This window comes from Tamandua tetradactyla, chromosome 11 (genome assembly GCF_023851605.1).
Source record: "Tamandua tetradactyla isolate mTamTet1 chromosome 11, mTamTet1.pri, whole genome shotgun sequence".
Lineage (NCBI taxonomy): Eukaryota > Metazoa > Chordata > Mammalia > Pilosa > Myrmecophagidae > Tamandua > Tamandua tetradactyla.
This window is the reverse complement of record NC_135337.1, coordinates 15,428,092-15,434,091: the sequence shown is the minus strand read 5'-3', so window position 1 is coordinate 15,434,091 and position 6,000 is coordinate 15,428,092. Positions and strand designations below refer to the sequence as shown.

Below are 6,000 nucleotides of genomic sequence, written 5' to 3'. Positions count from 1 at the left end.
AGTGTCCCTGAGTTCACTAGTTATGTGGGGATAACAATGACCCCAAGGGGGTTGCACAAATTTCTGTACCCATCCCACTCCTAAGCAGAAGCAAGCACGGAGTGAAACACAACTTCATATGGGGACAAAGGTGAATTTTAGACTACGTAGGACCAGACTGCGGGCCTGGGGAAGGTGCACCATGACCCCTGTTCAGGGTTGGGCCCTTCAACCTAAACTCAGTCTCTGGAATTGAAAGGCGAGAAGTTTCCCACAGCTGAAGCTCACTAAGGAGGAGCTGTGATGGGATAAAAGGCTGGAAAGTTCAGGGAGGGACAAATAATGGATGTGGTAGCTTGAAGCTGTATGTACCCCCAGAAAAACATATTCTTAAATTTAATCTAATCCTGTGGGTGTGAACCCATTGTATGTAGGATTTTTTGATGATTCTACTTTAGTTAAGGTGTGACCCATCTTATTCAGGATGGACTCCATTACTGCAGATCTTTATCAACAGAATGAATACAGAGGGTGAGAAGGAAAATGCCCCAGAAACAAGAAGCTGGCAGTAACAGAACCGAGAAAAGAAGAGAGACTAGAAGATATCGCCATGTCTCTTGCCACATGACAGAGAAGCCAAGAATCTCTGACAGTCAATCTTTAGGAAGAAATCGTCACCTTGTTGATGCCTTAATATGGACATTTTGTGGGCCTGAAAACTGTGAACTAATAAACTCCCATCATTTAAACCAAACCATGTCACAGTATTTGCTTTAAGCAGCCTACAAAACTAAAACAATGGAGGTGCTTGTATGCCATGCTCGGAGAGACTCTCTTTCCCAGGAAAGAGAAAAGGTTTATTCCCTGGGCTCTCAGTGAAAATCCAGAAAGTGTTTGAGTTCTGTAATGGATTCCATTGTGTCCTCCAAAAAGATATTTTGCTGTCCTAATCCCCAGTACCCCAGAATGTGAATTTATTTGGAAATGGGGTCATTACGGGTACAATCAGGCAACATAAAATAAGGCCACGCTGGAATAGTTTGGGCTCTTAATCCATATAAGAAGAGGAGATTTGATCACAGAAGTGCAGATAGAGGGTAGAACGCATGTGTTAACTGAGCAGAGTGCACCATGGATTGCAGGCATGCCACGATGAGAAGCCAGGAGAGGGGCATGGAACAGATTTTTCTTTACAGACTTCCAAGGAAGAATGGACTGTCAAACCTTGATTTCAGACTTCTGGCTTCTAGAAGATGATAAATTTCTCTTGTCTTAAGCCACCCAGTTTGTTGTAATATGATATAGCAGCCCTAGGAATCTAAAAGCCATCCTCCACCCCCACACATCCTTTTCCTAGGAGGCCAGCCCTCCTGTAGCCATTTTCCACCCCACTTTCCCACCATCACTGCTTCCTGTGCTGTGGGCCTCTAATTCCCCCCCCCCCCCCCCCCCCCCCGTACTGTGCTCCTGTACCAAGTTGAGTGTTGTTCAAGTTTTAGGGGCCTCTAAGGAGAGGCTTTTCTCATATTTTACCAACATTCCTAAACCTGTTGACTCAGAACCTGTTGAGTCATAATGTCTTGGAAAGCCAAAAGCAGGACTCCAAGCCTGGGGAAGTAGGCTGGTATGGAAAAAGGGGAACACTGAGGGATGAAGTATGGGGCATCCTGAACTCAGCCTACAGCCCCTAGGATCTGCCCCTCATGGGTGCTGAAATTATGTGAAGAAGGAGTGGGGCTCTGTGGGCTGAGCAGCCACACCTCCTCTGATACTGGGCGTCCAGATCCACTCACTGCCCACCAATCTCAGAGATCCAGTCCTTATCTTCAGAAAACCACCATGGTCAAAAGAGACATGAAACAGATCCCTGGGGAAGGAAAGTCTCCAATATACTAGCTGAGGAGCAGAGAGAAACTCAGCCCAATTGACATATCAAGGTCAGAAGACCTTCTCTTAATTAGTATTAAAAAGAAGCATCTATAGTGGGAAAGGGAAGCCACCTGAGTGACCCCTAAATGGAAATCAGGGCAGAAACCTTTTGGAACTGAATCCCCATGGGAAATCAGCAAAATTAGTAACAGAAATGAGGCCTCCCTCAGAGGATACCAGAATTGCTGGGTTGAAAATAACCACAAGGTCATCTAATCCAGCTGCCATCAATTGCCTGAATTCTTCCAACAAATTTTTGGACGAGCAGTCACTCAGCCTCATCTGCTCAATCCAGCACCTCGGTGCTCCACATACCAGCCCCTTCTGATGGTGGACGAGGCTTGGAAAGTCCCACGGGGCCCACTGCTCCCCAGGGTATGCCCACAATGGGTAAAGGGCAGCATATTGGGACCTGGTTCCAGAACATTCCTCTGTCAGGGGGATGTGATTATAGACTCCTTTGCTCTACAGAAAAGATTCTTGGTGAGATCAAGGTTTCTTTTTTTTTAGGCTCTCTATATGGCTGCTCTAGTGAATCAGCTTTAAAACATTCCCCAGGGGAATCACACTTTTTTTGTTGTTGACTCTCACTCCTGTAAAAGATCTAGGAATCATGATTTTTCTAACCAGAAGGAACTTAGTCATCTAGTCCAACCTCTTCATTTGACTTTGAAAACTTCCTTGAGCCTTGGGATGGAATTCTGAGAACATTCTCCACTGTTTCCTCATAGTGCTTCCCCTTGTGCTGCAGCCCCTGAGACCATGGGCAGTACCTGCCTCCAAGTCCCCTCACAAAGGTATCAGTAACCTCCCTTTTCAGTCACTATGTTAGGTGATTCACTGCTTTACTCATCCCTTTTGACCCTCTTCATTCTCAAAACTCTTCTCCTTCAGCTTCTGCAGCACCATTTCTGTATGTTTTCCTCCCGTTTACCTCTTTGATGGTTTCTTTCCATATGGCTGGATGTTTCTACCTGCCACATCAATACAGGTGTTCCTCATAGCATGTCCTATGGTAGTCTCTTGGCTTAGTCCACATTTGCTCTTTGAATGAGCTTATTTATTACCTTAGATACAATAACCACCTATATAGAGATAATTTAGGAACACACAACTTCATCCTGCAGTTCTCTTCCCAGCAGTACATTGTGATTCAGACCCGTAGATCCATCAACTTACTGACCATCTCCATTTGGGTATCCCATAAGCATCTTGATTCAACTTGTTGGAAACTGAATTCATTATTCATGTACCCCAACTCTGCTCTATATCTATTCTCTCTCCCTCCTTGATACCTATGTCTAGCCATCAAGTCACCCAGACCCAAGAGTTATCCTAGACTTCTCCATTTCCCTTAATAACTATATTCAATTTGTTTCTGCCATAAAGAAATGATGGAAGGAATCTAGCAAAGGAATTCTGCATCAAGGACTGAAGAAACTGGCTAATTTCCATATTAAGGCATCCAGAGAAAGATACCTTGATTCTGAAGAAGGTCAATGGCATCTGGGGTTCCTCTGTCACATGGGAAGTCACATGGCAATGTCTGCTGGCCCTTATTTCCTGAGATGGTTTCAAAATGGCTCTCTCAGCTCCTTTGGGTCTTTTTGGCTTCTCCTAGGGCATCTTCTTTCTTTACTTCTCTCTGCTGCCTCTCATAAAGGACTCCAGGAAAGGACTAAGACCCACCTTGAAAGAACAGAGCCACATCTCCATGGAAACAACCTAATCGAAAGATCTCACCCAACAATATGTCTGCACCCACAAAATTGGATTAAAAGAACATAAGCTTTTCTAGAGTACATAACAGATTCAAAACAGCACAACAGGTGTCTGTATAAAAGGAAGTTAGAGAGGGGTTTGAGGCATAGAGGCACACAGAGGGGAAAACTATATGAATATGGAAATGGAGATTGGAGTTATGAATCTACATGCCACTGAACGATTGTCAGCACCACCAGAAGCTACAGAGAGACATGGAAGAGTTTTCCCTTCAGATCCTTCAGAAGGAACCAACTCTGATGACACTTTGTTTTCCGACTTCTGGCCTCCAGAACTATGAGAGAAAAAATTTTTGCTGTTTTAAGTCAATCCACTTGTGGCAATTTGTTATTGCAGCCTTAGGAAACAAATAGAGAGAGGCAGAGAGAGACAGAGAAAGATTCAGAGAGAGAGCGAGAGAGAGAGTGTGCCATGAGGATATATGGCAGGTGGGGAGGGGAGGGTAGCATTCCAGGCAGAGGGAATTGTAGGTTCAAAGTCTTGGTGGCAGGAGCATACTTGTCAGGTGTGGCTACAGTGAGCTAGCAGGAAGGGGGAGAGTAGGGAGTGATGAGATCAGAGTGGGGCCAGAGTACATTGCTCTTCTTGGATCAAGGACTTTTACTTTCAGAAAACAGGAGGATATTGGGGGCTCTTGAGAAGAGGAGATGAGATCTGACTTATGTTTTCTGGAACATTCTTCTGTGTCCTTGTATCCCACCCTCTTCTACCCTCTCAGGGATGACATGCTATCAATCACCCCCTCTTCCTCCTCTGGGCAACATGGGATTTTTCCTCTCTCTTTCTTCCATTCCTTTTTAAAAATATGGCATAGAGAATCTCTGAGGACAATAGAGAGCTAGAGTCAGAGGCTACAGTCAGAGAACCCATCAAAAGAGGGGTGCGATTGTCTTATAAAAACTTTGCGTTAATGTCACACAAGGAAGAACTGCTTTCTCTTACCTGGGCCATGCAATTAATTCATTCAAATGAATTCATATCATATCTCTCCTGGCTTAAATCTTCCTATGGCTTAGTGTCACATTTAGAGTAAAACCCAAACTCCTTGTCATGGCCATCAAAATACTCCTTGATCAACCTAACTCTCCCAGCTCACCACTGCCCCCTTGTCACTAAGCTCTAGTCACACTGAGCTTTCTGTTCCTCAAATGTGCCAGGTTCCATCTGGCCTTACACCTTTTCTTTCCATCAGCTCTAGAGAACTAAGGTCACCAGCTAGCAATAAGCCAATGACTCTAATCTATGTCTTCTGCTCGGGCTTGCTCCAAAGCAATGATACCACCACAAGAATGTCACGTGTATTCATCACATTTGATGTGTCTGAAGTTGACTCATTCTCCCTTTCACTACTATCTGCATCCCAAACATCATTTACTCTAGTACATTCATCTGGAAATGGCATTACATATGCCCTGCTATTCAAGGAAGAAACTGGGATTCAACTTTGACCACCTTCTTTTTAGCTAATTGTACCAGTTTGAATTTGTTGTGGCCCCCAGAAAAGCCAAGTCTTTCATCTTTATCCAGTATTGCTGGTGGGAGCTTTTTGAGGTTTCCATTGGGATGCAACCAACCCAATTGTGGGCGGTAACTTTTGATTAGATGATTTCCACAGAGATGTGTCTCTACCCATTCAAGATGGGGTTGTTTACTGGAACCCTTTAAAAGGGAACCATTCTGGAAAAAGCTTTAGAGCCATGAAAGCCACCAGAATTGACAGAGTCAACAGAATGGACAGAGCCCTGGGGAAGCTGTTGAAGAGAAAGCTAGCAGATCTCACCATGTGCCCTCCCAGCTGAGAGAGAAACCCTGGATGTCATTAGCCTTCTTGAATCAAGGTATCTTTCTCTGGATGCCTTAGATTGGACATTTTCATAGCCATGCCTTAATTTGGACATTTTCACAGTCTTAGAACTGTAAATTTGCAACTTAATAAATTCCCTTTTTAAAAAGTCATTCCACTGCAGGAATATCGCATTCCAGGAGCTTAACAGACTAGAACAGATTTTGGTACCAGGGAAGTGGGGTGCTACTTCAGTTTGCAAATACCAAACATGTTGGAAGCTTTTTAAATGGATAAGGGAAAGATTCTGGGAGAGTTGTGAGGGGCTCAATAGAGAAGGCCTAGAATGCTTTGAAGCAATTGTTGGTAGAAATGTGAACTTTAAAGATACTTCTGATAAGACCTTAACAGAAATGAGGAATGTGCCATTGCAAACTGGAAGGAAGATGACCCTTGTTTTAAAGTGGCACAAAATCTTACAAAATTGTCGTTGTATGGAAGTTCGAATTGAAAGGAGACAATCCAGG

General features: G+C 44.0%; 1 long non-coding RNA gene across 3 annotated transcripts in view; it reads left to right on the top strand.

Moving 5' to 3' along the window:
* The first annotated feature begins 2,641 nt into the window (after positions 1-2,641).
* The window catches only part of LOC143649937 (uncharacterized), a 42,321-nt gene continuing 38,962 nt past the window's right edge, over positions 2,642-6,000 (top strand). For all 3 annotated transcript variants that reach the window (XR_013159236.1, XR_013159238.1, XR_013159237.1), the window contains exon 1: positions 2,642-2,705. This is a non-coding gene — a long non-coding RNA (uncharacterized LOC143649937). The remainder of the gene's footprint in view (positions 2,706-6,000) is intronic.